Here is an 8780-nt window from a genome sequence, read left to right as displayed (position 1 = left end):
CTCAACCAAATGGCTTCCAAGGCCCGTCTAAATATATGATCCTTTGATTCTCTGAGGACATCCCATTGGATGAAGTTCTGGCTCCCTGTAAATAACCTTGTGTAGCAGCTCTTGGGTTCCAAACTTCCTTCTTCTTCAACACCCTGTACTTTCACACATTTTTTCCCTCTCTCTTCCCCCCCACTCCCACTTCCAAAAGTTATTCCATAGCTTTCAGAAGTTAGGCCGTGCCAGTGATAAATTGCTGACTCCTTCGACATGCATATTGTTCAATTATTCACAGATGTGTTTGGCCTGACAAAAGCCATTGCTTCAGCATTCTGTCTGCTAACCGAAGGCATTCATGTTACTGTAGACTCAGCTATCATTAGCACAGACTTTTAGCAGCTTTCATCCACCCTACCCTTCTTCTTTCTTCATTTTATCATTTGCTCTTATGATTTAATTAGCACAAGGCTGGAGTTGGCTACTCTTCATTTATCCAAGAAGTCAAATAAACCAAGCTTTGACACCTGCTGAATTCCCCAAGCTGAGTTGCTCTTTCCATTATTCATCTGTTCTGGCCCCACCAGGAATGTTGATTCTTTGCAGATTTCCCATACCTTGGCCTTTGGGGACATTCTGGATTCCTTAGCTGGACCAAAACTGATGTCTGTTTCCTTGGCGTATGATGTCACCCCAATGACTTATAGATAACCTTTTTGCAAAGGGATTTCTCAGGTAGAGTGATTTCCCTTCCACCAAGGAATTCACCTCCAGTCAAGGTTGGGCTTCAGCAAATAGCAAGGGCTATTTACACAAACAGTATTCGGGTCCCCTCTCCTCCTCTCTATACATCAGAAGCCAAGTGCCTTTGCCAAGACTCGAAGCCAAGCCATAAAAGAACCCCATGGGAGCACCTCACTCTCATAAAAAACCTGGAGTTCTCTATTCCTTTCTTCTGTCATCTTTTATTCCTACACCCTTTTCTGGTTTTTTTTTTTTTTTTTTTTTTTTTTTTTTTTTTGCGGGGCAATGGGGGTTAAGTGACTTGCCCAGGGTCACACAGCTAGTAAGTGTTAAGTGTCTGAGGCCGGATTTGAACTCAGGTACTCCTGAATCCAAGGCCGGTGCTTTAACCCTTTTCTGGTTTTGTGTACACAAGAATCAGAGGGGGAGGAGGAGGAGGAGGAAGAAGGGGCAGGTCATCTATGATTTTATCAGTGCATAAAATTCCCATTGTGGAAATTCACAGATCAGCTTACTATGAAACAGACTGCACTCAGAAGAAGGTAAACTCCTTGGAAACATGGACTAAATAGCTTTCTTTTTGTGTCTCCAGTACCTAGCAGAGAACATGGAACATTGTAGACACTTAATAAGTACTTGTTGATTGAACATAGAACTCATCTATTCCTTCTTTCACACACAGACCTTCAGACACTAGAAGATAGGCATATTCCCACTAATTTTTTCCTCTTTGGTTCTTTAGATTCCCAATATCTTCAATTATTCTTCCTATGACTTGGTTTTCAGGCCCTTCTCTATTCTCATCACACTCCAGTTTGTCAATGTCCCTCTTAAAAGCTGAGACCTCATAATGATTCAAATACTTCAGGTATTGTCGGATAAGGATAGAATACTGGAGGATTATCACTTCCTTCTTTGTAGGCTGCCACAGCTCTAATAAACAGCCCAGGATTATAGTATGAGAAGCAAAATGGTATAATGGATAGTGAAGTAGTCTCAGACTCAGGAAGATTTAGGATCAAATACAGCCTTTGATAGGGGCAGCTAGGTAGCGCAGTGGATAAAGGATTGGGCCTAGAGTCAGTCACTCATTTTCTCTGGGTTCAAATCCAGACACTTATTAGCTGTATGACCCTGGGTAAGTCAATTTACCCTGTTTGCCTCAGTTTCCTCACCTATAAAATGAGCTGGAGCAGAAAATGGCAAACCACTCCAATATCTTTGCCAAAAAAAAAACCCCAAATGGGGTCACGAGGAGTTGGACCTAACTGAAAATGACTGAACAAAGACAAAACTAACCTCTTATATGTCACTTAAACTCTCTAAAGCAATATGTTGCAGAGAAGGTGCCAATCTATACTGATAGAAGAAGTTCCACACCAGGAAGTCCTTACATAGATAAAATTACAGGTCAGTCTGGTTTAAAAAAACAAACAAAAAAAACACCATTATAGACATTTTCTCAGTAGCCAAATCACACTGTTGGCTTCTGTTGAATGTGGAAGTCAGCTAGAGGTCTCAGATCCCTAACAGATATTGCTGCAACACCAACTACTCCACCCCTCTCTCCTCCCATCAACTCGTACTTGCACAGTTGATTATTTTGACCTTAAAAAAAGAGTTTTACATTTATCTCCATTAAATTTCATCTTGTTAGTCTTGATTCATTGTTCTAACCTGCCAAGATCCTTTGGAACCTTTATTCCTTCATCTAATAGATGGACTAACTCTCCAGCCTTTGTGTCTTCTGCAAATATGATAAATAGGGGGACAGAAAAGGGTATATTTAAAATTGGCTGACATACAAAAACAAAAGGCATCAATAAACCTAAAAGAGAAGAAAGAAGGAAAAATATGTTATACTTGCCTTTTCTGTCTTCGTGTAACTTATTAATAAAAATGATGGACAGGACAGGGTCAAGGAGAGAGCCTTGGGATACTCCCCCAAATCCTCCTTCCAGTTTGGCATTGATCCACTAATTATCACTTCTTCTTTAACCAGATTTGAATCCACTAGAATGGAGCAGGGTAAAGAGCACTGGAACAGGGAATCATGGGATTCAGTTTCCAATTTGGTAAACTGAGGATATTAGCCTAGGTTATAAGTCTAATGTCCCCTTGAGTTCTAAGTGTATTGTTTCACCTGAGTATGCTGGTATCCAGTCTGTTTCTCTAATGTATATACTCCACAAAGAGGTCACACAAGTATGTGCTTCATCTAGACATTCAGTAGGCATCTCTTACTCAATAAGGCTAAAACAGAATTGATTTCCAACTCCCTCCCCCAAACACATGCATCCTACAAACTTCCCCATGACTGCTAAAGGAGCCCCCATCTTTCCAGTCACCCAGGTTCACAATCTCAGCCTGGTATTTAAAGGCCTCCAGAACCGGGTTCCCACCTTCCTTTGCAGATACTTTATGTTACTCATCTCCACACATGTTCCAGACAATTTGACTTATTAGCCAAGCTCAGGGTTCTATTTCCCATCTCCATACCTTTACTTTGGCACTTCCTTGAGTCTGGTACACACTTCCTCTTTTCTTCTTTTCAATGGATTCCTTAGCTTCCTCTAAGGGTCTGTTCAGGGAGCCAGCTGGTATTTTCTGATCTTGCCATTTCTTAGTCTTTTATTCTTCCTATTATTTTGATTTACTTTTCTGGGCCCATGTTGTCTTTCCTATTCAGTTAATAGAACAGAAGATCCTTGAGAGCAGGGATCATTTCCTTGTTGTCTTTCTATTCTCAGTGCTTAGCATAGTCCGCAGTTGGTAGGAAGCTCTTAATGAATGTTTTTTTTTTTAATTGGATGGAATTCTATGAGAGATGTTTGTGCCCTATGGGCTACCCCATTGAAGAGCCTTCCTATGTGATACCAGCCCACATGGATGGGGGTCAGGATCAGAACTGGGGTGGACAAGGGAGGCATTGTTTAGGATACAACATGCAGAAGAGGTAGACCAAGGAGAGAAGTGTAAATAATAACTGTAATAGCTACCTGCCACGGTTCTCCTGAGGCCCAAGTGAGATCATGTGTGAGAAGTACTTTGTGAACCTTATATAGCCATATAAATGTCAGCCATTGTTATTATTAAGCACTTTTAAATAAGACGTTCATAAATGTGCATATTTTAATGCTGGACAATCCTGTCCTTTATGGCATGTAGGTATTTATTTTGTCATAAGTCTCTGAAAGCTCATAGTCCCCAGGAGACAGTATCACATACAGGGGCACATAATTTTCAAAGGAAGGGGTATCAATTTTGAAACCTAGCCTAGGATCCATAGATGCTTTGCCACGCACAGTACTGGATGGCACAATGGGTAGAGAACTGGGCCTGTAGTCAGGAAGACCTGAGTACAAATCTGGATTCAGACATTTATTAGCTATGTGGCCCTGGACAAGTCATTTAACCTCTCTGTTTGCCTCAGATTCCTCATCAGTAAAATGAGGATAATGATACCATCTACTTCTCAGGGCTGTTGGGAGGATCACATGGTATAATAACTGTAAAGCACTTAGCACAATGCCTGACATATAGTTAAAACTATACACATTTTTTAATTATTGTTATATTAATTCAGTCCAAGATAACATTAATTTTATTAGGGCCACTTACATGTATTGGGTTACATTTTTAGTATGGTAGGGATCAGTCAGGACTGGGTGATGAAGATGAGCAGAGCACTAGACCTGGAGATCAGAAGACCAGTTCAACTCCAGCTTCTGACACATCACTTTTGTGATCCTGCATAAGTAGTCATTTGGTCTTTGCCTGCTTTATCTGTTAAATGGGTATAATATTAACTCCCACCTCCTGGGTTCATTGTGAAGGTAAAATGGGATAATATTTTTAAAGCATTTCAACACCTTAAAGTACTAAGTAAATGCTCGCTGCTATTATTATTATTATTATTATTATGTCTTACTTAGGGTGCAACATAAAGGGAAGTAGTACAAAGAGAAACATAATAATAACTACTATTAAAGGTATAACATGAGAAAGACCTATGATTCTTTTTAAAAATGAAGCATTAACTCCAGTTAGGTCTTTCCTGTGCTGTACTCATACAGCTGATTTTTTGATCCCAAGTGAAGGACTTTATATTTAGACTTATTAAATTTCATCTTCTTAGATTTTATCCATCATTTCAGCTTGTCCAAATCTCTTTGGATCCTAAATCTGCCAGCCAATTTATTAGCTTTCCCCCTTAACTTTATGTCATCTGTAACTCTGAGGAGCTTAAAAATCAATGTTGCTTTTTTTTTTTTTATCTAAGTCTTTGATTAAAATGTTGAAGAGAACAGGAGTAAGGACAAAGTCTTCAGGGCTCCACTAGAAAGTTTATTCCAGGCTAACAGCAATTCATTGATCAACCTTGGGGCAAGACAATCAATCAGTTCTAAATCTAACTATACCAGTCTACACCCCACAGAATCATGAAGTCATACCTTCTTAGTGTTGGAAGGCATCTCAGAGGCCATTCTGTCCAACTGGTACACAAACAAGGATCTCCCCCTCAACAAGGAGTGCAAGAGTTTATCCAGGTTTTACTTGTAAACTTCCAGTGAGAGGGAAGCTACACTACCTATCAAGGCAGTTCATCCCACCTTTGGACAGCTTTAATTGTCATAAAGCTTTTCTTTCTATTGAACCTAAAGGTTTTCCTCTTTTTAACATCTGCCCACCAGTCCCATACCCTGGGGCCAAGCAGAATCAGCCTGACCTCTATTCCACACAGCAGCCCTGTAAATGCCTCAAGGTAGCTATTATATCCACCCCTACCCCACCAAACCCCCAATCTTTTCTTTTCCAGGCTAAACATCTCCAGCTTCTTCAATTGATTGTCAAGTGGCATAATCTCCAGGCTCTCTTCTGGACACTTTTCAGCACTGCAGTGTCCTTCCTAAAATGTGACACTTTCTCCCTTTTTCACACAATGATGTTGTTAAGAAACTTGGCTAGATAATTCTTCCTAGAGGACCTAACACGTCAAACACCTACAATTTCACTCCTCTATTTAAGGAATTAATTCACAAGCCATCCAAAACCTAGTAGATAGTTTTTGAGAGCTGCTGTGCCCCAACAATTTGTTATCCTGTGGGTAGCTTGGTAATGAAATTATCCAAATTTGGGGGCAGTTAGGCGTTACAGTGGATAAAGCACCACCCCTAGTTCAGGAGGACACTTGAGTTCAAATGTGGCCTTAGACACTTGACACTTACTAGCTGTGTGACCCTGGGCAAATCACTTAGCCCTCATTGCCCACCAAAAAAAAATATCCAAATTTGGTTGAGTTAATCCTTGGAAATCATGAAGCTAAGTGATACAGTGAATAGAGCCCTGGGTCTGGAGTCAGGAAGGCCTGAGTTCTAAATAGGTTTCAGACATTTATTAGCAGTGTGACCTTAGGCAAGTCACTTAACCTCTTTCTTCCTCAATTTCCTCAGCTGTAAAATAAAGATAATATTAATATCTACCTCCCAGGGTAGCTGTGAAGATCAAATGAGATAATATTTGTAAAGCACCTGGAACATATTAGGTACTTAATAAATACTTGTTCCCTTTTCCTTCCCCCTTATCCCCCCCTCCACCCTGTAAAGAATTAATTGTTATTTGAGGATTTTATGCCTAGTTGTGCACTGGCCTGGGGCTCCGAAAACCGCATGGTGCTCCATGCACTGGTTGTGGCCATTGCCATGGTGCTGGCACCTCATGTTATCACCACTAGCCGACGCCTACATGGGCCTGGCAAAATTATAATGATTGGAAGCCTAGTGAAGGCAGTCATGTGACTGTCAGAGCAGCCATCCCATTGGCTGGGGCTGTGTGGGGTTTTTCTGGGATTGGGGGAGAATTGGGCATTCTAGCTGGATGCTGGAATGACAGGAGGTCTGCTGCGTATTCTCAGTTGATTCCTGGGCGGTGGTATTTTCTCAGGTTGTATAATTTCCCTTTTCCCATTTTATTTCCTTTCCCTTGATCCTACTGATCCTGTTTGTGTTTGGTTTTTTAAAAATTTTGTTCTTGTTAAAATAAATCCTGTTCTGTTTTGAGGGAGGCTGCTGGTCTCCTTCCTTGCCCCAATATTGCAGCGAGCTGCTTAGCTAACACTCCCCAATTAAAAATTGGTCCCCATACCCCCCCAAGGGGTTATCACCAGGCCACCCTCGGAAAGCTTTCTGTTCCATAAGATCTTCCAGAAGGTGCAACTAGCTTTGGAGAACTCAGGAAACACAATTGTGGTATTATTGTAAGAGACTTTATCAGCTGCCCTGATGAAATTCAAGTATTCCCCCAATCTGCTCATTTAGTAACACTGATAAAAAAGAAGAAAAAAGCAATAATTTCTGTGTGGCCCTGATGCTCTTTTGTTATTTTCCCCTTTTCTTTCTCATAGGAATTATTTTTGTATGCCTCATCATAATTTTATTCTTTTATCCTTCCAGAACACACCTGTATCCTAATCGCCTTTTGTCCTTCATGAAAGGATCTCCCTTTGTCAGCCCATTGGATTCCTTTTTTTCTCTGAATTCCTTGAAAAATAGATTTCCCTGAAGTCTTAAGTATCCACCAGCCTCTGCCTAGTGTTGCCATCCTTTTCTTTTTTAATTTCAAACAATAAGAAGACTGATCATTGTCTTCTAAGATTACTGTCATTTCCATTTTACCAAACAATTTCTCCTTCTTGGTCAGAATTGGGTCCAGGATCACGATTTTCCTCATTGCTTCTGCCACTTTCTGAAAGAAGAAATGATCATCAAGGCAAAGGTTTTTTTTTTTTTTTTAAAGTATCACTCATTTAGATTTTTTAACACAGAGAGAGTTGAAGTCGGCTACAACTGTATCTTGCCTCTGGGAAAGCTGTTTGATTTGCAATGGAAAGCTATCATCAATGTCCTTCTTCTGCACAGTCAGGCTATATTATAATCCTGTCTCTCTCTCTCTCCTTTGATTCTCATACAAAAGGTCCCAACCAAGCTTTATTATTCAGTCTTAGGATTTCCACCCCTTTTATCTAGTCTACTATTTGGGGGACAAAGTGTAACCTTTTACTGGTCACATTCCAATCATAGGTCATAACCCACAGAGTTTCAGTGCTACCTATGAGGTAAAATTTACCAGCCTATGCTGAGACTGATGTCTGTCTTTGTTAGCCAGATTCTCTCTATATAGGTATGTGGTATGTAAAGGCCATGAATATTCCAGGGAGTGGACATATTAGAGTCCATATGTTGACTCATGAACTTGCTAGTTGTATGACCCTGGGCAAATCATTTAACCCCTTAGCCTCAATTTCCTCATCTGTGAAGATAACAATAGCATCAATATCACGGTATTATCAGGAGGATCAAACAAGAAAGCACATTTAAGATATTTTGAAAATCTTAGAGGACTATATAGATGCTAGTTATTATTGTTGCCTCTCTTCTCAGAACTGGGCCTGCCTCAGACTAATTTCTCCTGGATGAATTCAGGAAGAGCTGGGGGAAGGGAGCCCTTTTAGCTGGTTAGACAAAAATAAAAAGAATGTTTATGCAATGTAGGGGCTGGTCGACCTGGTCATGTAATTAACTTTTCTCTGTGGCACCTCCTAGAGTCCCTGGGCTCTCTTTATATTCACATCTTTCCATCTCAAGGACATTTCAGAACCAGAGCCTATTGCATTTAAGGCATTTGTTCTCACACCTCTTAGAGAGACCAAGAGGTTAGAACCAACATCTGGTTCTCAGCAAGTGAGAATTCATTACCTCAGGGACCATACCATATTTAGACCTCTTCCAGTCTCCCAGGCACTTTGCAGGTCCAAGCCAGGGTCTGAAGTCAGACAGAGATAGTGATGAGGGAAAGTCCTTTTTGAATTACAAAGCTGTTTCTCTCTCCTATAGGGACAGTGAAGGGTTTCTCGGTTTCTTCTCAGAACTTCTTCCCTCTGCTACTTTTAACCCATGTGACTGAATTCCTAGTACCAACCCCGCTCTGATCCCAGGACAGGACCACCATCTTATATCTGCTTAACTTCAAAGGAGTGAATATGGACTGAAGAA

This window comes from Dromiciops gliroides, chromosome 2, assembly GCF_019393635.1.
Source record: "Dromiciops gliroides isolate mDroGli1 chromosome 2, mDroGli1.pri, whole genome shotgun sequence".
Lineage (NCBI taxonomy): Eukaryota > Metazoa > Chordata > Mammalia > Microbiotheria > Microbiotheriidae > Dromiciops > Dromiciops gliroides.
The sequence above is the reverse complement of the archived record's forward strand: the minus strand, read 5'-3'. Positions refer to the sequence as shown.